General features: G+C 40.0%; 1 long non-coding RNA gene across 1 annotated transcript; it reads left to right on the top strand.

The window, feature by feature from the left end:
• Positions 1–75: 75 nt before the first annotated feature.
• On the top strand, positions 76–27,353 carry LOC107210321. The gene is made up of 2 exons (XR_001523904.2): positions 76–776; positions 20,140–27,353. It is a non-coding gene; the product is annotated as an uncharacterized LOC107210321 (long non-coding RNA).
• Positions 27,354–27,976: the final 623 nt, after the last annotated feature.

The raw sequence follows: 27,976 nt of genomic DNA, 5'->3' as shown, positions 1-27,976 counted from the left end.
AACAAGACAAATTAATAATAGTGAAATAGAAAAATTGAAAAGTAAAGAATGGAACTATCACATCATTCATTTTAAGACATTCTGTGGCAGAAAAGAATGAAGGAAAGAACAGTTAAAAACCAGCCACTATCAAACAATGATAGTTCAAAATTTCTACCTTTGAGAAAGGCACAGCAACTTTCAAGGGGGTCATATCTTCAAACAAAAGGATTGTTCAGGATCAAATACACTTTCAGGCAAAGGATTTCAACTTGCTCACTAATTTTCTTCTTTATATTGTTCTCCCCATTTTACGTGGTCTTCGGTTAGAAAGAAGCCAGGTGCTGTCTCTAAAGCAGTGCTGCAATGACAGCAGGAAGAGCTGAGGGAGCCGGTTTAATGCAGCCTTTACAAACAACCTGAGGAGCTCAGGCAATCGCTGCTGCCTTTCAGCACAGTGGTGGCTTTTGCTGTAACCTCCACTAATGGGTGACTGTCTTTGATAGATCTTTCGAAGTCCAGTTAAAGCAGCAAAATTCTCCTTGACAGCAAACACAGCTTTGTTTTTTTGAAACATTTTTTTGGTACATTATCACATAGATCATTCACAAACTGGACTTACTTGGGTCAGTGATCCAGAAAACAGCTTATCCAGTTAGACTTGAGCTTTGCCCATTAAACTTTGTCTCAAAATCTGAGTATGTTTACAACAGAGAAACCTTTCAGTCATGCTTACAGTACCAGCCATCTACTGCTTATATCTGAAAGGAAAGCAATCCAGCATCCCTCTACATGGGGTAAGAATTTCTTCCAGTATTTTAAGACCAATAGCAAAACTAATGTTGACCTTAGAATGGACAGTCTGACTTCTGAATTGTTAAATTTTCTCCTTTGGTTCCAGTCCTGCAGGTAAATCAGTTTCTGGAATTAAGCACCTGAGATAAGACCAAGCAGAGATTATGCATTTTCAGGTCCTTGATTATGGAATTTTTTTAAATATGCTGGGAAAAATTCTTTTTGGAGGCTTCAAAAAAGCAGTCGTGCCAAGGGTATATTTTTTTAGTGAGGGGCTGAGGATTTATCTAATAACATGGGAGTCATTCTCTTTTATTTTGGTGGGTTGGTTTTCCTGAGCTGTTGAATGTGCCTTCCTCTTAGATCCTTCCATTTAAGTTAGTAGTTTCCTTATATTGGCTGATCTTTTTTTTTTGCTTTTAATATTCTCTATCAGTTTTATTGTAGTGCACTTCCATGCTGTTCAACAGTCCCCTATTACTGTAAATAAAATGAGATAAATAACTTGGCTTTCTTTCAGCATGTGAAATATTTGGCAGCAGCCATCCCCACCCTTAACTGAGCACTTGACAGTGTCACCATCAGTATGTGTGAGAGCAGCTCTGCATGCCCCCACAGGTCACCAGTGCCCATGCTGGTTAAATAAAGCTAGCTTGGGGTCTGCTGATATTACTGGCTGGCTTTATCTAGCAGGCAGAGGTACCAGTGGCATCTGTGCATCTGTTGGATGTGCAGATGGAGGCAGCTGCCCTCTTAGACACTGGCAGCAATAGCAGTGTTAACACGGGCATCTGTGACCAGGCAAGATATTGCTTATCTGCAGTGTATGGTAAAGTCACTGAGGCTCCTGTTTTCAGATCAGGCAGGTGTTATTTCTATCTATCACTGACAGACTCGGGCTTAACCGGTCACTTAAATAACAACGATAAGATCCAAAACACAGCTTCATCTCTTTTCCCCTCGTGGCTCTGCAGACACTCGCTGTCCTCGGGGAAATAACCAGCACAGTCAGAGTACAGGAGGTGCATTCCTTTGGCCAGCAAGAGCATTCCCAGCAGCTGCACTCCCTCCAGTCTCCTTGGTGTTGGCTCTGTGTCAGCTGGAGGTCCAAGGCTGTGCTGAGGGGCTGGGGCAGCTCCCAGGGCAGCACCTGGTGCAGATCCTCAGTGCCAGGCTGTGCTCTGGGCTTGGGGCTGCCCTGGGAGCTCACACGTTAGCACAGCTCATCCTGGCTGCTTTGGGCATTGACAGCAGCTGACTGGAGCCCTTGACTGAACGCCAGGATCTGCTGGAGGCTCTGCAGAAGCCAGCCTGGGGCCAACTTTAGTGTTATTTCCCCCAGGCCCAGACAGACTGGGCTAGGTGCTGCTCCAACAGTGCACCAGGTCTGAATGGCCCGGTCCTGGTGTCCTCTGCCAAGGTTACAGATTTCAGTATTACTGCAGGTGATGCTTAAAGTCCTGTAGGTTTATTTCCTGTTATGCCTGTAAGCCAGCTCTGAAGATCAAACCTGGGTGGAGGTTCAGACCAGCACCGCCAGTAATTGTCTGTATTTGTTCTCCAGGAATATACAGATGTATCTTCCTGCTGTGCTTCGTGTGGCTGCAGCCCAGATAGCCTCTAAAACAGACCTTCACATGGGGTTTGTTCACATCCAGACATGCTGGAACAATGCCAACATTTTATCTGATGTCCTAAATTTAAAGTATGGAGTTACAGGTTTTGACTCATTTTTATTTAAATACATACTTGAGATCTAAAAAGATTGTTTAATTTGTTTAATTTTGTTATTGCAAAAGCAAATCTACTCCTTTTAGTTAATGCAAAGTGCTTTGAAAAGAGCTGCGGAATATCCTTGTAAATATATTGTGGAAGCAAGTAATTAAAATAGTCAAAATAAAAAGTAAAAATCACATGACTTTAAGAAAGCACATAAAGAGTAATCAAGCAGAGTAAAACCAAATAAGATTAATTTAAGTTACAGACTCAGTATACAGTACATTGTATTCTTTGGACTGAACAGAATCGCATGCTGTGCAAGGGTGTTCTGAACTCCATTAAAGAGTAATCTTTGTACACAACAGTAGTGCTGTGCAAATAAATGTTGTGAGGCAAAATAAATAAGTTTTGAGAAATGAATGACTTTAGCAGGAGTTTGCCAATTAATTAGAACAAAGAGGGAAGTCTAGCAGACAGCACAGAGAGATAAACAGGGAAGAGTTCAAGTTGCCATAACAGCTTTTGCTATTTTCTTACTTTACTTCTTGATAATTCTCCCTCTCAAAAGCTTTGTGGGATTTTCTTTGAAGGGGGAAGGGAGCCAAGAGGGTGCAGTGGCAATTATGCTCACTCATGAAATGCTATCTTTGGGTCTTTCCTCAGAAAAGGTTAATTGTAACTTGATCATTTTGTTTTAACAGGGCAATGGAGTGTGAACTAGAATAGGGAAAGAATTAGAGAAGATTTAGTTAAGTTACATGTATTGTAGACAGCAAGACCTGCTCCCCTAAAGCGGTTAAAGAATTAACCAGTGCAATTTCATAATTATTAGTTATCATCTCTCAGAACCTGTGGAGGATAGGTCAAGTCCCAGAAAACCAGAGGAGGACAAATATAGTACCTGCTTTCAAGAAAATGGAAAAAGGAACTCTAAAGAAACCATGTATTTCTCAGCCTAACTTTAAGCAGGTTATAACTGGAAAGAATAAATTAGATATTATCACATTTGTAAATGACAGCATTTTGGAAGGAGCTGGAAATACTAGAGCACCACAATTAGAACTAGTGCTCTTGGTAAACCAGGGAAATTATTCCAATTTAACAAGGTCACATTCACTCAAGTGAAATAAAAAGAGCTATATGTAGGCAGGAGAAGCCAAATCTCTGCACACCAAAAAGGCAGGAGAAGCCTGGAAGATCTGAAGGTGATAACATCCACAGTAAATGAGAAGTGAGATGTACTCATAAGAAAGCAAATCTTGTAAAATGTACTAACAGTAGCACTGTTTGTAACATGTCAAACATCATTACTCTGCTGTGCTCAGAACTATTGGAGGTTTACCAGTTTACCCAAAATGTGGTTTAAGTACCATGTTTTTAAAGAAAAGGTTCAGTCCCACTGAACAGGAACAGGAATAAATAGAAACCTATAAACTATGAGAAAAGGTTGGAGAAACTGAATTTGTTTCCTGTACACAATTGAGGAGGGTTTGATAACAGACTTCCAGCATATAAGAAGCCACTAAAAGGAGATACTAATCCGTTGTCCTCTGAGGTTAGTGCAGGAAATATTGCTTTAATTTCCAAGAAAGGAGATTTGGGTTATCTTTCTAACTATAAACTTAGGTAGACACTGGAACAGGCTGCTAGAGTGTCTGTAGAATCTCTATTACTTAGGGTCTTAAAAACCAGATTAGATAAAAGAGCTGCCAGCCTTGTTGGGCATATTTGACCCACATATCTCAGCAGAGGTGGATTACACCAAACACTCTAAACTCCTTGTCAGCCCTACCTTCCTCAGCTCCTGAAATGCCATAGTTGCACTTTTCTTGCACTCACACACAAACTTTAATAAAAAACAAACATACAATCAATCAACAAAAAAAATGCAAAAAGGAACTTGAGAAGGTGCTTCTTGGCATTGCAAAGATCGGAGGTGAGTAAAACAAGCCAGTATCTTTTTGCTGATTCTGCTGATTCCAGATCCAGCTGTGTTTTAACAGAAGTGCAGGACTTAAACTATGGAGGATGCCAAAGGTGGGAAGGCAGAACTGAGAAGTAGCAATAACTGTTCTGCTACCCATCCTTTAAGACTCTGTATTGTATCTCCTGGAAGAGAGGAGAAGCTGTGGTTCTCTTTTTTTCTGCTCTCTGCTTTTGCAGAGTCCAGGGAGAGGTGCATGACCAAGAACTCATTTGGAACTAAAAGGAGCACACCAAGGGGTCCCTCTGAACATCACGGCCAGCATTTCCATATCCTTGTCTAGCACCACACAGCCTGTGGATTGAGACAGAGGATCCCCAGAATGAAGCCCAGGGGATGTGTGAAGGCAGCAAAAGAGGAAAGCAAGAGAGTGGTTCATGCAGATTGCTGCCCCGCACTGTGAAAGCTCATTCCCCACACACTGGTGTCCCAACACAGAAACTTGCTGGGACAAAAGTGGCAGATTCAGCCAACGTTGGGGGGTAGTTTAATATTTCTTTAACTATCCTCAGGCACTTTTTTTTCCCCTGTATGTTCAATTAGACTGTGGATTTATTGATAAATAAATCAAGTCTCTGCTTTCAATTTTTGCACTGAGGGAAGCCACAGCTGAGTAGCAGAATTTCAGGAATACATTCATCTAAGCATGTGAAATTCTCTTTGGTCTTTGAATCCTCTTGCAGATAAACTACTCTTACCATATTTATGAAGTACCAGCTTTTCAACACTTATTTTATAATCCATAGTCCTCTGCCCTTTTGCAAATAACTTCTGTTTTGTCCAAAAAGGCAGCCTCTCTCAGCTCACACAGCCTATGTGTTTGTGTCAGTCTGCATTATTTATATCTCCACTAAAGCCATTTGTCTTTTCCATGTTCTTATAATGCTGCCTATCATGTAATATTTGAGCAACTATTTGTTGTTGCTGATGAGACTTTGGCCACTGCTCCCACCTTTATGGTACAAGCTTTCAGCAGAGTTTTGAATTGTTGGGCATCCAGCAGTGTCTCAGTAGCAGCAGATGTCCATTTCACAAGTGAGTTATCAGAGGTATCTAAGGATGTTTGGAGTTTGATCTCTGCTTTTCTGAATGATGCCTTTTCATTTTGAAAACTCATGGTGTTGATACTTGCTTCTAAGCCATCATAGCTTTTAAGTTTCACCCAGCAAGACATCAAAGTCAGAGCCTACACTCTATATTTCTTGCTCAGTTACACCAAGAGAGGTGTAGATTTTCTTTGGACAAGTTGCAAGCAGTGGTTCCTACAGATTAAGTCCCTGTTTGAAAATATCTGTATTTCACAGCTGAGGGATGAAGAGACCAATACTGTCCTCTTTTTCTTCATGGTGTAAATGCCTTAACTAGGAAAGATCCCTTCCAATCCTACCCATGCTGAGGCTCAGAGAAGTGCACTGTGGCATCAGGCAACATTCACCACCCCTTCTCATCTCCCCTCCCAGCCCCTCAGCAGCTCTGTGCTGATGGGAACACGGGAAGCTTCCACATGGGAAGCACAAGCTCTCTCAGGGACAGGGCTGGCAGGGCACGATAGCTGCGGGTCCTCCCAGCACGGCTCATCCTGCCCTGCCCTGCAGAGGGATTGGAACTGTGCTCACATTTCTGGCACAGCACCTTCTGCTGAGCTACTTACACATTAAAGGAATGCCCAATCCCCACAGGGGGATACACTTGGGAAATAATCTGTTCCCAGGAGCTGCAAAGGAAAGGCTTCTGGGTTTTCGATATCAATATTTTATCAAGCTATAAACACCTCCCCCAGAGGAGGTGTTTGCTCCCCAATTTAGTCTGTTGATACTTTTGTCTGAACTAACCAAATCTGTCAATTGTAATTACAATCTATAAATATTTTATATTACTTTAAAATCAGATTTTAAAATATTCAAATTAATTGAGGCTGGTGAATTAGATAGCCAGGAATTTTCTAATTTCCAGTTTTTCTAATCCTCTGTGCTTCTCTTTTCAGCTTTTAGCTGTAGCCCAAACACTCCTGCTTTCTGCAGGATAAACCAATGGGAGAAAATTTTACTTGCAGCATATGAATGGTTTGACTGAGTTATCCACGTTCTGTGTTTTCTTGCAGCGATTTCAGCTCACTGAAACCAGGTTGAATATCCACATTGCCAAAGTATGAATTTGGATGGATGGACACCACAAAGGGTCTGCCTGAGCCTTGCAAAATTTCACAGTACAACTGGTACTGATCTGTAAAATGTGAGCCTGTTGTGGTTGATCCTGTAGTCATGCTGTGTGCTGTGCCCTGTGCAGCACCCCCTGGATTTCCCAACCTGTGCTTCAGCAACGAAAAGGCTCAATGAATTCTCACAAGACATCCTTTTCCACACTGTACCCAGAGACCCTACCAGGGTCTGCAAAGGATATTTTCAAAATATCATGTGTCACAAATATGTCATGGTAATTGCCAGTATGTCCCAGAAATGTGCTAAGTTTTATAGTGACTACTCGTAGGAATAATCCCACAGACTGTACGCTCAAAATTTAGTTTTCAATTTGGTATTTGTGATACATATAAGGGAACCTTCAAGAGCTGAATGTTATTAGTGTGACAGTTAATTTAAGCAGAGGCTTTGGTAGTGTCCTGTTTGAAGTCCTGAATTACCACTGAAGACAATGTTGAGCCCCTGAATTTAAAAGGCAAGGGAAACTATTATGCTTATCAGAGTTGGTTTTTTAGGAAGGTTATCTTCCTAAAGAGAAGCTGTTATCTTTAATAACTAGCTACTAGTCTGAGTTTCAAATCAAATATTGTCAGTCTTATTCATCTACCAGTTTGTGCAGTGAATGCACCTTTCAGAAGAAGAAAAGAAAGCAATCATGGATGAAGGAACATTCCTGTAAACTCCATTATCAATAATGGAGTTACTCACATCTCACTCTTTTTGACCATAAAGTGCAAAATTATATTTAAGAAACTTTTCTGTTCTGAAGCTCATGATACTTAATAGTAAAGCACAAAGTACTGGAGACAAGGCTGTGTATAGTGAAGCTGTGTCAAGCAAGGTTTGGTTTAGATACCAGGAAAGGTTTTCCACCCAGGGACTTGTTGGGCTCCCCAGGACAGGGGTCACAGCACAAATCCTGCCAGAGCTCATGGAACCCTTGGACAATGCTCTCAGGCCCATGGTGGGATTGTTGGGGTGTCCTGTGCAGGGCCAGGAGTTGTATTTGATGATCCCTCTGGGTCCCTTCCAACTCAGGATATTCTATGAGTCTGTGATTAACTGATACCTTCCAAATATTACAGCAGACTTTAGGGAGGAGTGGGGCCCTTTTCTTGGAACTCCTGGAAAAAGTAGGAAGTTTTGGACAAATAGATATATTTAGGTTCTTACCTTAAATCTAGATCTTGCTCTAGATTATTACCTTGTGTATTATCCATAGGCTGAAGCAAACTACATTTTCCCCTATTATCCTACTTAAACCCTAGAAATAGGGTTTATTTCACACACAGTGACTAGGTGGGAGCAGGGAGCAGTGTGATTGATTTTCGCTGTGACAAAAGCCACCTGGTTCTCCTGGGGAGAGGACAGGGAGGGGGAACCAGACACCCTCTGATGAGCTCTTCATATGTTTCTGCTCTACTAAAGTTTATCTAAGGCCATTTTTCCCACTTTGACTCTTGGCAAGCCACACTTTGTATTCAAAGGAAATCTGTCCCAGGACTGTAATCATGGAATTAATAGACCTATGCAGGGCTTCCCTGAGTCTGCATTCACTGAAAAACCCCGTACCCAGCACGTCTGTGAGGAACCATTCAAGCAGCCACATGAGTGCATAAAGCATTTGAAAACACTGGCCTTATCTCCTCAAGAGTCGACAGCAAAATGTACGGCCATGTTGAGGTTTCTGGCAGTTCTAGAAATAGTGCCTGCTGAGCAAATAAGGTCAGAGTGGGTGGGTGAAAATAGATTGTTCTCAAAATTTGGCACATAAAACTTTAAAAGTGCTTTATGAACAGAAATCATTCTCTCAGGTCTTGATCCTGCAAAAGCTCATGTGGGTAGACTTCTCAGGATCATAAATTTAAAGATCTGTTTCTGGTTTTGCAGGGTGGGGTTTTAGGCTAAATAAAAAGGTGAAAGATTAGCCACAGGAGGCTTCACCTAGAAAGGAAGATATCTGTGCTGTCTCTTTATTAATTTTCCTGTGAGAAAAATACTTGACTAAGTTGTTTTTTTTTCATTTTCCCACTCTTTCAAAACTTAAGAAGCAGTTCCTCTAAGGCACTTGTTTTGATTTTTTCACTTAGGTATTCTAGGAACTCACTTAAATCATTTGATGTTTGTGTTAATAACATAAAATCTTAGTGATCTGAAATCTTTATGTAATTAAGCAAAATAACACAGCTCCCTACATGGAACTAAAGTAGTTGGGGGCAATTCTCAGTGGAAATAAGGATGACTCATTCCTCAAGCAACACCAAGAATAATGTATATATATGCTCTAAGTTCCCAATTGGAAAATAAAAATGGGGACATTTATATAATAAAAGGCTTTCTTAATCTGCATGGAAAGATGACAAGGTATTTGTGCATTTGAGACTGCATTCAGGAATGTGTTTACCAGTACCCAAGTTTATTCTCAAGAGCAACATCGAGTGAATAAGGCTATGCTAGTTGTAATTTTAAGCCTCACATACTTGTAAAGTCATTATGCTGTCAGTCCTTTCTGACACCAAAGTTTGCATGCTGTGCATTTAAGGGTTTAAGATGAAGGATTGAAAAAATTTTCTACATTTTGGCATTTGGAACCAAATAAGAATTGCACTCTGAGAAAAATCCAAAGAAAGAAAACCTTCTAATGAAAAAGCAGCCTTAGGTATTAAATCTATGCTATTTAATGCTATTAAATCACTATATTCCTGATAGAGATATTTAATTTTGAGACTATCTGCAATTCAGATTCTTCCTTTGGCATCAGTATCCCCACTTCATTTGTGGTCTAATCACAGCCACATCATTTCATGACTTGTGCCAGGTGATGGACATTCCAAGCAGCAATACAAGCCCTTGGATGCATTTAGATCACCTCTGCCATTTGGGGTTTTTGCCTGTCAGAGAGATCCCTGTGTGGAGGAACCCAACAACTTCTAATGTCACAAGGAGTCTGTTCTGAACTGATCACATATTGGCACCTGTCTCTGCTCCAGCCCAAAGAGAATCAGTCAGTGCTCATGCTGAAGGCTATGTGGGCCCTTAATATTCACAGGTAAGTGTCAGTGATATTGGCAGCCCTGTTTGGTGTCCCATAGCCCTGCTTTCCTCACCCCAGAGCAATCTGGAATCCCACATTATTTATCTCTTGTGGTATTAGACCCTGCTTCCCACTGAAATCTCGTGTTCTTGTTAACAGGTGGGGAGCATGGCTGTGAGGAGAGACAGGCAGAGGCACAGGGAAGGCTGTGAGGGCAGGAACAATCCTTTCCCAGAGCTCCTGTGTGCACAGCATGGCAGCAGCAGTGTCCCACTGCAGGCCAGTGTGAGGGGACACAGCACTCAGGGATTCTCAGGTACCCCATGGGAGGGACTGCAGAGCAACCAGAGCCAGGCAGCTCCTTGTGACCTCTCCCCTGCAAGGACCCCTCAGCTGGGAACAGCAAGAGCTTCACTGAGCCTGGCGCTCTGTGAACGCCAGCACATCACTCCTGCTTTCATCCCCTGTCTTCCCAGGGCTTGTCAGGAAACCCAGTGTCCATTTTCCTCTTCTGACAGTGAACTTCACTCCCTGTGTGTCTCTGCTTACACAACACACCCAGCTCCCCTGCTTCCTTCTGAAGGAGTGGGATGTTCTTTAAACTGATACAAGATTTGATCCACCGTGTTTATAGCACATATTGGATGAGCACTAAATTGCAGGAAGTTTTTACAAGTGGAAAACCTTGCTAAAACACATATTATTGAATGGACATCTTGCTGTGCTTGGATCAATGAAGCTTATACTGTGGCTTAGGTCTAATCTTACGACAATTCAGCAATTGAATCCACTTATGTTAGGCTACTGGCAATGTTGCAGGATGCATTTTGTATCTACTGATTAACTGTGTTCAGTTTGTGCTGAAAATGAAAAAGAAATCAATGAAAACACTTAGAAAACTAAAACAGAGAAAAACATGAACATATCAAAAAACAAAAAGAAGAAACAGCCCTGTAAATTCTGTAGTGAAGTTGAAGATTTCTCTGAATTAAATAGCTTTTTCTTGGTATCCTGGAACAATTCCTAGGTCACCACACTGAAAATTTAATTTTTAAGCATTTAGTGCTTAAACTCTTAAAAAGCAGGAGCTCTGGACATGTGGTGACTGAATGTGGGACCACTGCAAGATGTCCACTGGAAAGCCATGGACCAGCACACAGGACTGTAAAACTCAGTCAAGAGATGTTTCAGACTGCATTCCTGGAATCATGCAGCTGTGGGGATGGGCACAGGGATGGACATCTTTAAGACTTTCCTACACAGTTGTAGGCAGTGAGTGGAAAGAGGTGATCCTAAAGTTTCCTCTTAGGAGGAAAAACTTCTATTACATCTCATATCTTATTAGATATTGGGAACTACACAGAGGTAATCTGAGCATACTCCACCAGGCATTGTTAGTTTTGTTTGCTCAGGGAGATCCTCGTTATTAACACAGATCTGAAAATTCAGTTCTCCCAATTTAAGTGTTTTGGAAGTGATTTTCACTGTTGGGTTAATCTCCAAATGGGAAAAATGTAGACATAGCAGTCTAGTGTCACTTGGTTCTTGCTAAGTGGCTTCATACAGCTAGGGATATATCTTAGCATGTGTATTTAATGCTTTTGAAAGGTGCTTAGCTCACGGTCTCAGAGGATGACTCCTGGGCACAGTCTGCTTTCAGTTATGTGCAAGCTGCTTCTCTTGACATCAGTGAGAACTGCCTTTGCTTATGAGAGATGTAGGCAACTCACATTTTCCTCCTGTTTCTCCCCTGCTACTCTGACATACTGGCAACCTTGAACCTTCCCCTTTTTAATTTTCACTTTTAATTCTTATGTGATTCTTAAATCTTACGTGATTGATCAAAGTTTGCCTATTGGAAGTCAGTGCTGGAACTGCAGCTCTATAAATGCTTTTCTAAGTTTGCTGCATTGTTTTAATCCTTACACAAGTCTCAGCATCCCTTGATGATTTCTATAATTCTCCCCCAAACACCTCTGCTGAATACATTATCTTGTATTTGTCTATGTTCTTACACCTTGATCTGATGCAGCGTTATCCCACGCTGGATTTGTGTTCTGGTGTCTGTTTTTGTATGTGCATCTCTTCCACTGCTTCCCAAATGTGTCTGAATTGTTAAGCTCCTATTCAGAGATTGCTGCTTCCTCTCACAAAGACCTAAATTTGCTTTCATTTCTTTCATCTTTGACTACTATTTTGGCCCACAGATCTAGCTTCCAGGTTCTCTCTGTTTTATTCTGGTATCCAGTGGTGCTCACAGCACCATCCAGATTGGGCTTGGGCAAAAAAACCCCCAAGTATGTCGAGTGGCAGATCATCACTGGTGTCCAAATTGCCATGCCTTGGCTGTGGGACATCTGTCCTTTGCTGACCCCAGAGCCACACTGACAGCTCCTTCTGTCCCCAGCAGAGGACAGGGCAAGCAGGACGTGGGGCAAGGCAACAGCACCATCCTCCTGCTCCTCCCACGAAAGCACAAGGTGCTGCCTTACTCTCTGCAAATCTCCTCCTGCTCCTGAGTCCTGGTAATTTCCTTCAGAAGACCAAAAACTAAATTTGTCGGTGCTTCTGAGAAACAAGGAGCTTTATTTTGATACCATAAGATTGAAGCATTATCTGCTCCACAATTTCCTTAATATTCCCCCCTGCCACCTTCTGTTCCCATTGCTTAGGCTTTGTCATGATTTGAATCATCTGCTTTCTGAGAGTAATCAGATTAAAATATTAGTTTTCTATATCTGAGATTTCCTTTCCTGAAACAAAAAAAAACCCTGCAAGATGAGGTGGCTCCTCAAAAAGTGCTATCACAAAGTCGAGTATTTCAACTGTATTGAAATTCACATTGTCTATACTCTAAACATCACTTCCACAGATTATTTTACCATTGCCATTAAAAGACAATGCCAAGTTCTTCTTATGCTGTACTGATTTTCTAACTTATTTTCCATTTTAATTTAAGGTAAAAGCTATCCATGTGTCCTAGTTTAGAGGACAGGTGTCTGCCAAGGAGACACCTCTGAGTGTCTTCTCAGAGAAAAGCCCCCAGCTAAGAGGCTGCACCTCTTTCCCCAACTTGGCCACTTCTTTTGTCTCTCTTGAGTACTGGCTGTTATCATCCCTTAGGCAACAAATGGGACAAAATTCCCTGAGAGAAGGAAGAAAAATATAAAACTGAAAAATCCTAACCTCCAGCAGCATAGCGTTCCCACTGTTCAATCTATTGCTTTGCTGCCAGAAAATCATCTGCTGCGAGTGTTATATTTGTAACTTAACAGGACACAAATCAGACAGGAACTTTTGGTTGTCAGAGTTATGCCCAAAGGTTAATAACTACTGATTGTAGTGCCAAATACTTTTCTCTGTGATGTTACTGTGAGCATGCAAGCAAATCCTGCTTTTCTGACTAGCGGAAAAAAAATCAGATAACCCCAAGCGAAAATCGTACTAAATCTGAAAAGATGCTAATGTACTAAGAAGCTGGTGAGGTCACAGATGAGAGGAAAAAAGGCCCCTATTTCCTAAGAAATAAAGATTCAGGTGAAGAGGATGAATAAGGTCCTGTGGATAAAATGGAAAGTAAAGATCTGTCTCTTGTTTCCAATAAAGTGCTGCTAGAGGGTCTCCCAAGAGATTTCTGTTAGTCTATATATTTTAGATTGCTGAAGTTTAGTTGTTTCAGCACAAAAACAAGAAAATAACATAAACTCATGTCACTTTTGCCTCAGTATCATCTGTCTGAAGACTTTAACGTTGACCAGGATACTGCATCTCATTATTTGTAGTTTAGTTTAGGTTCATTTTTCATGGAGCTAATGGATTCTCACTCAAGCCTGAGTGAGCTGGACAGGTGAAAGCTGGCAAAGATCCATGACATGGGTATAACTCAACAGCTGTCCTATAGCTTGATTTTGAGTATCATAAAAGCCCAACTTTGATAGCAGATTAGTGCATCATTACTTAGTGTAATATTGTACAAACTCTGATTAATGAGTTTACATTTTATCAGTAAATGTGGCCACATATACACAAAACTCATACATTAAACAATGCTGACATGAACATGGTTATGTGAGTATATATACTTTTCCTTTGGTGCATAAAGAATAATTTTTCTTGTGTTTAACTGCAACAACCACATTTTTATAAGCTGGTTATAGATTTCCTTATCACAGGACTTCTCAGTCCTCAAAGAAACAAAGCCATGAGGCTGGAGAGCTGTCTTGCTCCCCCAGTACATGGATCAGAGCTGGGGAATGACTCAGCAGCACTCAGACAGGTACAGGCACCCTGGGCTTCCCCTCCGTGGTCAGATTTATAACCAGAAAGCCAACACCCAAAAGATAAAAGACTAGCAGAAGGTTTCCTCTAGGGATGCGTCTAAACCCCAGACCACATCCGTGGTGGGGTTTCCCACTTCCCCAGGCAGTGTTTCACACATGCTGAGCTGTGTGTGAATATTTGATGCAGAGGGGTTGTACTCGGGGAGAGCTGGGCTGCAGCCTGGCTTCCTGCCCTGCTGCAAGAGAGATTTGTCCCTTCTTGTGGACACAGGAGCTCTTGGCTGCAGACTGGAAAATACCCTTGCTCTGGCATCATAAGATTACAGGTTGCTGACTGCCCTGCTTTTAATCTCAAAGATTTCAGAAAGTGTCTAGAAAGCAAGAAACGCTCCTGAATTTTTGGAATTAGGTTTAGGTGATTTTATGTAATTCTCGCCTTTCAACTATTGGTTTCAACCTTGCCTTTCATTCTTTCAAGTTGTTCCTTGTCATGTTCTAGTTCAGAAAACATTAAAAGTAACCTTTTCCTAATGTTACAAGATATCAGGAGAGTTGTCTGCCTCAGTAATGGACGTGTTTAATTTCAAGAGGGGGGCAAGTTATCATCTGACTATTACAAAGGAAAGGAATTATGTCTGGAGGCAAGGTCCCTGGACTGGGACTCAGGGACTGTGTTCTCAGCTCAACTTTGTGCACTTCTTTCTACTGTTTTCAGTTTTAAGCTTTCTATATCTCATTTACTTAGGCTTTAAGTTCTTTAGGTTTGAGGCTTTACCATGTACCATGAAACTATGGGGTCCTGATTTTCACTTGGAATGTCTGGGTACTCTAATAATTGTAAAATAAAAAACCCCTCGTGTCATTGCTTAGTGTAGGAAACAGGCAAGTCACAGGGCCTCTGATGCAGACTTACCCTTAAAGGAACTCTGTTCATCATCTCAGCCTTTTACCACCATCTGAAGTTGGTTCTTTATATGCTTCTGCACCAGTAAAGTGTATGCTGAAATTCTCATCTCCCTCCTAGGGGTGTTATTAGGTTTTTATTATCATTAATACCATTATTAGCATTTATAAGTACTTTTCTGTGCCTGGATGAAAGTAGCTATAGATATACAGTAATGCTCTGCTTTAATGGACTGTGCACAACGGGAAGGGGCCTTGCATATGAAATACAGCCCCTCTGAGGGCAGCACAAACCAAAGGACATCCCAACCCAGGGATGTGATGCTGGGCTTGTATTCCTGGGGCTGTGGGAGACAGGAACATGCTGGTGATCAAGGCACACCATGGTGGGGACTCAGAGCCAGAAACACCCCTGACTGTCCTTCCAAAGAACATAACCAAACAGCTCCCAAACTTCTGGTGCAAGAAGTCTAAAGGGATTGAATTGCTCCAGTTTTAGAACTGGGTAGCTGGTCAAAGTGTTTCAGCACTGCAGTAATAATTAACCATGTAGTGCACTGGTTCTCCTGACAGCCCTGATGTCGGGCCCTGAAAAACTGATTTCCAGCTTCTCTATTAATATGCATTTACAGCAAAATCTATGCCACTGACCTTATCTCTTAATGATCATTTGGTTATAGGAAAAGATGCAAGTCAGAACCCCAGAGGTTAAATGTATCTAACTGCACAGCAAAAAATACCAGTTGGTCTGGGAACTAATTTCAGTTCCCTATGAGGAAGGAAAACCTTCAAGAAAAACCTCGGATGATTTTTAAATGCCAAGATCATCTATTTAGAAAACTCATTAAAAAGATTTTGTATATCTGAGATCCTAGTTTATTCAGGTGTGCCTTTTTTCTTGTAAAAACCACATAAAGTAGGCACAAAATATATGAATTTATTCAGATTTCAGATTTCTAAAAGTATTCTTGAGAGTGCTATGTAACTACAAGTCCCTGCAAATAAACTCCTAGTGTAAAATAAGAGTCCAGTTCCTTGAGGATCGAAAGATGCAGCAACAATCTTGGGTAGATGTGGAGCTAGGATGTTTTTGAGTGACATGGCTTTGAGATAACAATAAGAAAGAGAGAAAGGCAGGTTTCATTGAGCTGCTCGGCTCTTTTGGACAAATCCTGCAGACAGAAGACATTTCAAAGATGCTATTGGGTTACGTTGTGGTGGAGCCTCAGTTGAGCTCAATTAGATCAAATACCTGGAATCATCCAAGCCATGGTGAGGCACCTGACAAGGCACCTGTGTACCCTCCAGGAAACATTTGGAAAGCACACAAAAATCAAGCTGGGCACTTTTCTGCCAATGGGATTCTTTCATTCAGCAGTGTCATCTGTGCATAAGAGAAGCCTTCTCTGAAGAAAGTGGCATATTAGATGAGTCAAAGTTTGAGCTGACCTTAGGGCTTTGTGTCTTTCAAAATATTACACTCATTTATTTTGTTTCAATTCATGTGAGTCAGCCTGCATGGGAAGAAATCTGCCACAAAAAAAAAAAAAAAAAATGTTTTACAGAGGTTATTAGGTCTTCTGCATCATTTAGAATCCCTTCAACAGCAGAACTGGGCCACTCCTAAACTTTTTGTTATGCTTGGGTTTCTAAAGGTCTGTAATTAAAAGGGCAATTGCTTTTATTTCAGCAAATAACCCAAACCCACAGTGAAACCCTCAGCCAGGCCCTGCATCCAGGGGAAGTGACATTTCTGATGAAGTCACCTGAGGCTGCTCACCTGTGGCAGGGCCAAACATCTGCCAATTAAAGATGGCATTCACACTCTGTTATTGCCATTGCAGACACATTATATTAAACAAAGTTTGTTTTGTATATCCAGTTGTCTAGAACTCAAAGTATGATGAAATAGGACAATGAAATGAAAGCTACAGAGTTAAAACATTCTTGAAAAGGCTAAGTAATGCAAATATATGGCCAGAGATTTTGCACAAGTTCCATTCCAGCATTGCATACTGCATTTCTGCTCGCAAAAGAACTATTAATTTGGAAAAAGAGAACAGGAAATATCACTATATTCAGTGAATTGTTTTGCTGAGGAAAAATAAGTTATTTAATTAAAGTGAATTGACTAATTTGAAGATGTCTGGAAGTACCTCTGGGCAATATTAAGGTGAAAGACAAACTGTATAGTTTATAGGAAACATGGAAAGTTATATCTTTTCTGATGATTGTCTAAAAGTATTTGATGTGAAACATCTCATAATGAAATTTTTCCCAAAATAATGATTACAAGGTGCTTCAGGAAATATTTAAGTCTAATTTACCTTTATTTCTGTTCTAGGTTAATGAAAAGTGTTCCCTAGGCAGCTGCACATTGCCTGCTGTGTTTTCTCTTACTATGAATCTCATGACATAAAGCATAAGAATATTAAGAAAAATATACATGCTACAAGGTCATAATGCACTCACAAGCAGGTGGAACACAGAACAACCTGGCTACCTGCTCCAGCACTCCTCTGGAGTCTGTGACATTAGCAGCAGGAAACAAGTACCATTATTTGTGAAGCATCATCTGTGTTCTTTGTTTAAGAAAGGAAAAAATGAGTGAAACATCCCAGTTAGGTGCTGAAGCACTGGAGAGCCATTTCCCACCCTAACTCCATCCTAGTGCAGACTTCCTTGCTTGAAATACAGCACACTGCATTAAGCCTGTGCACTTTTCCAAGAACACCTCCAAAGATATCTATAATGCAAAGGTATCTGCATGCATTGATATGGTAATCAAATGTAAATGTCATAGTAGGTTACTTCAGATTATGTATTTTACAACACAATTACATTCCCATTAATTTAATACAGGAATCTTGCATTAGCAAGTCACACTTGCTGGCAAATACCTACTAAATGGTTGTCTGTTACAATGCAGAAAAATGCAAATTTTGACTGATGTTGAAGCACATGACTTCATTGCAATAGACAAACAATAGCTGATCCACTTCTCAGCAGTTTTTGGGTTTAATTTTCCTTATCCAATTGCTGTGTTCACAACCTGGATACCTGATAATGACCTGTATTTCAATATGTGCCTGGAAAAAACCCCAACCAAACCCCAGACATAATCACTGTGAGAATGGGTAAGTTTTCATGTTCAAGGGAGGAATGTTCAGATTATTTATGTGTCTAAAGCTATACCCTCTTTATCTTCAGCACACAACTCTAAGTTCCAAACTTAAGTAGTTTCCTGACTTGGGATTTTGTGTTGCAAATTTAAAGGTGGCACAACTGATTGTCCTGTTTTCAGCCTTGAGTATGTTGGCATGTTGCAAGGTTCCCACATTAATGATTTGTTCCTTCCAGTTGATGGTATAGAGCTCTGAGTATTTGGCAGTGAACACACCACCTGTGCTGGGTTACTTTGATACCAACAGCTGGAATCCTTTTTCACTTTTTTCTTGCTGCAGCAATGGAAATCCCTACTTACAGCTTCCTGAGGAGAGATGGAGAAAACCCTGTATCCTGGTGAAAACTCCAGGAGGAGTTAGCATGCTAAAGAATTCCATCCAGAAGCTGTGTCCTTTTCTCCCAACTCTCCAGGACAAATTGGTCATTTGTTTAAGCTGGATTCTTTGACACACTGGGAGACATTGTCACTGTCTAACCTGAAATGTTTCCATAAGAAATGCTGGATGCTGTTGTCTTCCTCCAGTGACCGAAAAGAGGCTGCTGAAAGTCGTGGAGGCCACTGCAAAATAAAAACAATGTGATGGAAAGTTGGAGCCATTTCCTTGGCGGTGGTAGCTCACAATAACTTTCAAAAAGTCAATACTGTTACACTTAATTACTCTGAGTAAAAAAAATTTGGTCCATATTTTCATCAGCCTTTCAGAGCAATAGAATCTTAGTCACCCACAGCACAGCCTTCATGGTGGCATGGACCAGAATTAACTCTGGCTATGGAACCAGCCCAGATCGATCGCTGAAGTAAAAAGCCTTGTTACTTACAAAGACAGACTTTCATTAAGTATGCACAAATCATAGGCTGAGACAGAAGAGTCTTTCCTGTAGCTATTGTCAAAGGCAATGAAACAAAGTATTTGTTCTCATCAGAGATATTAATGCATGCAAAATCTTTTTGGATTCCTTTCTACAGCCACAAACCTTAGCTCAATCCTTAATCTCATGATTTGGCCTCAAACTTACAAAAAAAAAGTCGGTCATGTAGCTTTTGCAGCTGTCTGCAACATAATTCATAGTGGAAAATTCATTTCAGCTTGATTTATTGAGGGTGCTCACTTAAATCTTCTGTAGCACGATAGATTGCAGCTCAGTAAAAGGGGCCAAACCAAATGGTATTTGGATGAAGTATAAAGCTTCAGACCCTGACCTGAGCACATTCCTAAGGCTCGATGACTTCATCATCCAGCCATTGCTAAATTAAAGATGAAGAGCGTAGGAAGTTGAGCGTAGCAGATTCAAATGTGTTTTATATAGAATATACTAACTTTGACTATTTTTTGTGTTGTTTGCACACCCAAGGAATGTAAGATGAATTTGTACAGATTCTCTATGGGAATGCACACTCATCTAATAAAGGAATAATAAAGGAATAAAGGAAGAATAAAGGAAACTATATATATGAAAATTAAATTTCTTTGGAATTTATCCAAATTCATCTATATGAAGTAGACAGTATTTTCACACACACACACACACACACACACACACACACACACACACACATATATATAATTTTTTTCTTACAAGTACTAAAAATAATCCATCCTTATCATGAGTACACTTTAAGTGATCCATTATATGAGCTTAATTGTACCAAAATATATAGCTTACATTAAAAATTCTGTGGTGATGTTCTTGTAGGACAAAGACAGAAAGTTTGCAAAGCCCAAACTGAATGTGTTTATAAAAGAAAAAAGTTTTAATGTCTGCTCTGGAACTGAAAAGAATTGGAAAAAAATCCTCTGTATGCTGAGAAAGAGGTAAAACAGAAAGAAAATTTGAAAGCTGCCTCATACAGCAAGTAACACTCTCTGTGATCTGCATTTTAAGAGCATCGTCAGAAAGAACTAAGTCAAAACAAGGATTATCAATACAAAAGTATCATCAGCAAGGATAGAATTTTATGGGCCTTCTTCCATGCTCAGACAAAGAGAAATCAATGTGCAAGTAGGAACCTGAGAGAGGATTATGACATTACACGGAATGATTATGCTTTTATTTCCCCAGGTAATCAAATGGAGAAACAATCGAGTCAAACTCAAGACATCCCTGCTTCTTTTTGCCCTTTGTTACTCCAATGAGGAAACTGCAACTCTACAAGTGAAGAAAAATAACAGTTCACAAGATATTCCTCCATCCAGTGTTGGAACTGCCAATCTGTGCCTATTTGTGCAGGGATTGTGAGCAACTCCAACACAGACCATGGGCATGGTTTAGATTTATGAATGGACACAAAGGGCCTCCACTCAAAGAAATGGGAACATATAAAGAATGGCTGCTAAAAGGGTAAAATATACGTGCAAATGGTCATTCCTGAAAAGCAACATTCAGTGCTGAAATAGCCCTGGAGTTACCGTGGCAGAGAATGGCACAGCTCTCACCTTGCTTCACACACTGCTTTTAACCCAATCTTATTTCAAGTGTCATTGTCCAAAACGCCCTGACCAACTGTTTCAAGGTGACACTGGAATGCTTGGAACTTCTTTTTCACTTTTATTTTTTGATGTATATGTGTGAAATCATTCTTAACTGTTGCTAACAAAGAGTTGGTATTTTTTTCTATTTCTGTATGAAAGACTAGCCCTCCTTTTTTTATATAAGCACATACACTTTCACTCATTGTATTTGACCTAAACCTTCTGTTTTTATTTGACACTTTATTTATGTATAAAATTTACTATATCAAGATATTATAAGTCAATAGAAGAAGCATTTACATTATAATGAGCATGCAGCTATTTCAACCTGATTGACCTTGTTACAGCTTGTCATTCAATTTTTTAATTAAAAAGATGCAATTTTGTTTCTATAGAACACCCAAGGAAGATGAAATTCTGAGCCAAAAATAAACCAAAACTCCTCTGGAACTCATAAAGAAACGTCTTATCATATTCCAGTGTGAAAGGTCATTGATTTACTGCCTCTGACTAATTATAATAACTTGAAAAACAGAATGTTTCTTACCTTCATTAATATTTTTCTTTACTATAGGGATAGAGGTCTGAGACTTGGACAAAACAAGGAAGGTCATAAATAGAGCATCATTCTTTCACTCCTTTGAGAATCTACTGAAGTCTTCAGAGAAGCAAGTCATTTAAGAATGTGCTTAAATGTCCCTTGTCACTAAAGAACATCCACATTCTTCTCTTTTCTTGGAGATTTAGGTATCTTTTTGCTGTACTTGGTTGAATTGAGGAATCATTCTAAATTCAGAGATAGAACAGAATTTGTACTGTAAGACAGGGAAATATAAAAAAAAATTCCAACTTGCTCATAAAAAAGAATTTTAGGATTATTTGTTGACTTTGTATCAGGGATGAAAGAAGATTTGATACAAGAATACTGCTTTGACAATGGTGCTTTGCACTGAGGATTGCTTCTTGAGCTTTTCTTTCCAGAGTCTGATACCTATGAATAGCCCTCCTTTGTGGTGGCAAGTTCTCAAAAGCAGCTGTTCCTATCAAAATGGTTTTGGGATCAGTATTTCAAGGAGCAAAGGATATACTACAACTGTTTTACCTAATCAAGCCAAGCCCAGCAGTGTTCAGCAGGTGATGCCAAAGAGGTGTTACAGATGTTGTGACCAGTTATATTGTTATATTCTTATTACTTTCTACAGAATTTTATAATCATTTTTCAAACATTAATCCAAGACATTAAATCAAGAATTGCACTTGAAGTTTAAAAATAAACTCAGGACTGTAAATGTTCATATGTGTTAATAATAATGTCGCCAACCCAAACTAAGCAGAACCAAGTGTAGCATCACCTGGCATATGAAATTCCTGATCTGAGTGAAGCCCTCAGAAGTCAATATCAGTAAGTCTGTCTGCTGACATAAGCAAGCTTGCCAAACACCAAACCAAATGTGGGTCATTCTGAAAGCTATTTTTTTTCTGGTTTCTCCTGGAAAACTGCATTGTGGCACTTTTATTTTTTCCCCAAGAGTCAATTAAAAAATGAATGCAGGAGGAAGGATTTTTTGCTGAAGGAAGTATCTTCTTGATCCTAGATGATTACAGATTTAATGACTCATTTCATTAGCTGACACTGCTCCGAATGGCTTTTGTTAAGAAACTATCAATCACTGCTGGAAATTCAGCTTCAAGTATTTGCAAACAATTAACGGCCAAGATGGATGACAGGGGATGGAGAGGAAGGACGTGGCAGGAGGTGCTATGATGTTGTAGAGCCTGTTGTCTGCAACCAGATGTCCATTGCTCAGCCCATTCCACAGGCTCTCCGCAGTGATTTCCTGCAGAGCACAAACCAACGAAGGGACCTTTGCCTCGGGGCTGCACCTACAAAGCCGTGAACTCTCCAGCATCGTGCATTTACCTCCAGCAAAGGGACACCTTGTCATCCACTGTCACTGAATGACATCCAATTCATCCTTGCCACTAGATGACAGCACAGCAACACACATCCAGGAAGGAACCTGTATTTTGCTATGGGTTAAGACTTCCTGGAGACACAGGTTTCAGGAATTTTAGGACTAGCCCCATAGAGGCAAGAGATGACATGGAATTTCTGTGACTTTGGACTTCTCCATCCAACATGAGTGATGAGATGGAACTTGCTGAGCAGGACAAAAGCCTCACCAGCACTGGAAGGCTCTGCAGCTGGATGGTTTCCTGGTGTTTGTACAGGTAAAGTAGAAAGTAGGAGAAGGTGGAGGCCAGCAACCCTCAATGCTAAAACATGGACCTAGCTACTAAATCCAAATGTCTGAGGAAGGTATTTGGTGCAAGAAGAAATTAGGATCCTTTTGAGATCAGATGTCTTCTGATGTTTCAGTTTCACAAGTCTTTTTTCCTGGGACTTCAGGAGCAGAGTAGACCTTTACATATTCTACAGCTCTATGAAGATATTGGAAGATTAAAGAACACTGGTACTGATGAATGCTTTGGACTGAAAAACACTGATGATTCTGTCATTATTTCATGAACACTTCTTGACACACTCAGGATTTCTGGTAAAATACTTTTGTCAGATGTTCTGATGAGAAATTAAAGATAACTAAGGGAAAAAACCCTATGAATTCAATTTCATGAACATGAATTCTGGAGCGTTGATGCAAACAAGCATCTTCCTTTCTTCTCTTTTTCTCCACTCTAATCATTACTAATGTTGCACTTTTCTTCCAAAAAGAGAAAGAAGAGGGCTACCACACAAACAAATCCCTGCTCCAAACTTCTATAATCCAGCCCACTTCCTGTGGGAAGTGCAGGGAGGTGGAATACATGATCTATTGAGATTCTCTTCAATTTCTTTCTTAAGAATTCTTAAGAAATCTTCAGATTTCTTTCTTAAGTCATTGTAGTCCTTGAGTTTGAATTAATGCAATGTTTATTTATATTAATTCTTCACCCCTTAAGAAGGAAGATATAGGAGTAGGTCAATATTCCTGTGCCACAAGACAGGCCTCTACACCGGACTCTAAGGAAAAGAGTCTCTCATGGTAGAATAATCTAGAAGTAATTAACTGTTCCTTCAAATGAAGTCTTGGAATGGTCTCCCATATTTGTGCGAGCACTCTACCTTGAGGATATTTTGAGATCAATCACAGTCTCTTTCCTTTCCTCTGCCCTTTCCCAGAAATTTCTGAACATAAGACTTTAAATTTGCTTGTCAAAAATATGGTACATTCCTGAGAAGACTTTTGCTTTTGAAAACCATACTTTTCCAAGAAACAGTCTTGTTCCCAAATTTTTTCCAGTCAACAGGTGGGGAGAAGGTTTATGGTTTTCTGTGTGGCAAAAAAGAAAGGAGGAAAAACTGTGGATTTAATTTCAGTGTAACATTTTAAACCACCCCCTAGCCTGCCCTCCCCCCCCAATAAAGAACCCCCAAAATCCTGTCCTGCTTATCTGTCCTTTCTTAAATGTGCACATGTCTAGTCCTGAATTATTAGAGTGCTTTCCTCCACGTTTGGTCAGTCCCTGATAATTAGTGCTATTGCATATGTGTGATGGTGACACAACAGGACTGCAATATATTAGCATTTTGTGACCAATTCTTTAACATGTTTACCATTTTCCTCATAATTCTGCTTTCTTTCAAAGGGTAAGGAGAAATTACAGCCCACTGAGAAAAGGAGGAGAGAATAGTTTTGTGTGGGCAGAGAATAAGTGTATTACAGGACTTTGTGATTTTCTTTCATCTATTTTTTTCTATTTGATAATAGAACTGGTTGATACCATACAGGGCATACTTTATCATGGGCAAAAAATGTGTAGGAGAAGAAACCCCAAGCATGCCATTAATTGCTTATAAATACATGTTCTCAACACTTGCAATCAGCCTTCAGGATTTCTAACCTCTAAGTTCTGTTCAATTCCTGCATTTGAATAAAATTATCAACTTGTATCTTTTCTAGCATGATTAAACACATTGCTTGCAGGCAGGTTATGATTAAATAGGAAAGATTTGCATTTTTTGAAGTACACAGCCTCTGTGTCTCTCTGTAGGTGTGTCTCTGCCTATCCATGTCCCAGTATAAACTTCCATATGTGTGCATACACACATGAATGTGTGTGTCAAGTGGGGAGCAGGAAAGAGGAACTAAAGCTAAGTTACAAAGCTGGAATGATTTAGATGTTCAGGCCAGATTCTTCAGTCTTCTGCACCCAATTGCATCCAATGTAACATCCATAAGAATTCAAGATTCACTCATTTCTCAGGGAAGTTTAGATCCAAGATACTGAGCCTTTCCCACTCTTACAAACACATAGCTTGAGGAGCTCAGCTGGAGGTTGTTGTTTCTTTCCTAGAAGATCTGTGTTTTAAAAGCAAGTAGGAATAAGAAATGAAACTCAGCTTGCTGAAAGCTTTTTCTTTAGACAGTCATGCCTTGCATATGTATGGTTGCACCTGCAAACAGTATAGGAATATTTGTGCAGGCCTATTGAAAAGCTGGCCATAAAAGTAATTTTCCTCACAGCCATGGCTATAAAAAAATTTCCTTACCAAAATTTTACATGCTTTTATATCTGTTTTTATTTCCCTTATTATTTACTACCATTCTGCTTTCCCGCCCACCCTACACAGTACCAGGGCCGTGCTTGAGAGAGACACAAACATTCTCTCATGTTATGATCTGATGCTATAATGTGTTCTGGTACTGCAGTAATAAATGAGAAAATTAGTGCCAGTAGTAGAACATATCAGTACACAACAGGATAAACCACGAGCAATGGCAGAAAGGGAAATATCTCTTGTCTGTTCTGTGGTAATTGTGAATAAGGTGGGCACTTCTGCTGATCATGTGCCTGCCTAACTTCACTCTTCCATCACTTGTCTCGTTTAACACTGATGCAACACCACTTTTGAATTAAGATCAACTGCCATTGGTAAAAACAAGGTAAAGTTAAGCCTCCTCTATCTAAATATCATCCAGTAGATCTTCTTTTCCTCAAAATCTCTACCTTTTCTCTGCCTGTGGCCAGTTAAGTAGGAGGCTTCTTGTTCTTCTAGGGCAGGACATTTAATTTGCTGTTGCTGTTCATTTTGTCAATCAGCTTCAAGGGCTGCACTGTCAGTTACAGTCCCAGAGAGCCAAAATGCAGAGAAAGGCCATGTGACCATTTGCATTTGCACTTCCATCATGAGAGTCAGGAGTTTATCACGTTAATAAGATTGTGGTAAGAAGAATGCTATCTAAGTATGACAAATTCTAATGTCTTAGGATCCACACTAGGACAGTACAGCCTTTGTCTTCATTCATGGACTTGCATTACAGCACTGATGAGAGACTCTACTGTACTGCTCAGCAGAGACACTTGCAATGTAAATAGCAGGACAGACAAAAGAGAGGAAAAAGCAGAATCTTTATTCTAGTCAGGCCTTCTGGGTCTCCATGAGATTAAATGATCTCTCCAAGGCTGTACAAGTAGTCTGTGGCTGTGACAGTTTTCTGTACTTCATAGTAATTTGTAAACCTCTGTGCCACAACCAACAAGTTTTCAAGTTGCCTTTTGATCTGTATTTCATACTGAGATCTTCTGCCTCAAAATAAGGTCATGGCTACTCAACTTTGAGGAAGTTTGATGCCTTTCACCATGGTTACCACACCTGGGAAATACTGAGCAGTTTAATTTTCTGATTTGTCTCACTCACAGTTCTGCCCACATGGACTGCAGCACGGTGGTGGGGCACCAATTTACCCTTCAGGCATTCTCCTGGCTTTGCAACCTGTTAGTGCAAATGGGATTCTGCCTTTTGTCTTCTGGAATTTGTGATTCTGATACTACTCAGCAGGAGTCAATGATCCTTTGTGGCAAAAAAATTATAAATATTTAACCTCGTCTATAACAGGACATTTACCAAGATTCAAGTCCTTAAAATTAAGGACTAAGAGTAGTTCTGAAAATGTATTTGATAGACACAAAGCAAAAAGATTTCAGAAAAGTCATGTATGCTGTAACACCACTGATTTCAGGAAAATTGTGCCAAGTAAATTTGGCCCATTTGCTTCTCTCTTATGTGGGGGGTAAGGGATACTCAAAACTGACAGTCAGAAAGGACTAACACATTCACAGATAATTCATATGAAAGGAGCTTGACTGTACAGTTGATTAGGAAGTAGAAATGACTGTAGCTGGACAAGAAAAATCCAGAATTATTTTGGTACTTGCGTGGACTGCACTTAGAATGTTTGGGAATAGCATCCATAAGGTGCTAAAATTCTCTAATAAGCCAAATGTGTATTTGGGTATGTCGGAAAATCAGTTGAAAAGACTAAGAAAAGGTGGTTACACATATGGGGCAATGCTAGCATGACAGATGGTATTTGTTTTATTTATGCCTTCACAACTGTGTTTATGTTCTTTCAATAAGCCTGTCTGGGTGGAGTCTTGCAGAGAGGTTGTACAGGCTCCTTCCTCAGGGAAGCTGTGGAGTGTGTTGAGATAGAAACAATTCCAGGCTTCATGGGGCCAGCAAAAGAGATACAGAATGAAGATGATGGCTTGAAGCTCATGCAAAGACACTGCAGAGATGAGGAGGGTGAAACCAGGCAAATCTCACAACAGATGTTCCTTTCCAAGGAGCAAGAGAACAGAATTTGCTCAGTGACTTAGGAAGTCATGAAGTTAACTGGGATCATCCAACAACCTTCAAGGACAGAGGGACATGGGACAGCTACATACAAAACCTTGTAATGCAGTTCTGTCTCCCCCAACCTGTTTTAAATAGCATTTAATAAAAAAGTTTCACTTCTAGTTTTTCTTCAAGTAAATGTTGGCTTTTCTGAATTGAAAATCCTTCTGTCTGCACTGGGTTGAAGGTCTAGGTACATCAAGTGTAGTACTCGGTTGACTCACTATCCTGGCAACAGTCAAAATATAAAATCATTAAGACAACCTAATTTACTGCAAATACCTATTAAATGTTTTCTTACTCCTTGGGAAAACAGAAATACTCGAAATTCTCAATGATAATGAATCCTTGAATTACAAGTTTGGTCTTTAAACCTTTCTTTCAAGAACAACAAATTGTATTTAGAAAAATATATTCAGTAAGTAATATGCTTCAAGAAATAACACACTCTCCTAACAGAAGTTTGTTTTTTTTGCCACATGTTGAGCTTTGGCTGAACTAAATTTTCTCTTAGAACATAGTTCCATCTCCAGGTACGTTTCTGAGCACATCACTGAGATATTGTTTTTTCTTTTCAGTTCTTCAGATAACTTAAGTGCTTCAGGTGCTTTTTGGCTACTGTAAAATAGAGCTTCTCTATGGTGGATTTTGGTTTTGTTTTTTCAAGCCATTCCCAGAAGAATGGGATCATTCAGCTGTCAGTTCCTGTTAGGTAAACAGCACATCTTGGACCTTGGTGCAGAAG

Source organism: Parus major, chromosome 12, assembly GCF_001522545.3.
Source record: "Parus major isolate Abel chromosome 12, Parus_major1.1, whole genome shotgun sequence".
NCBI lineage: Eukaryota > Metazoa > Chordata > Aves > Passeriformes > Paridae > Parus > Parus major.
The sequence above is the reverse complement of the archived record's forward strand: the minus strand, read 5'-3'. Positions and strand labels throughout refer to the sequence as shown.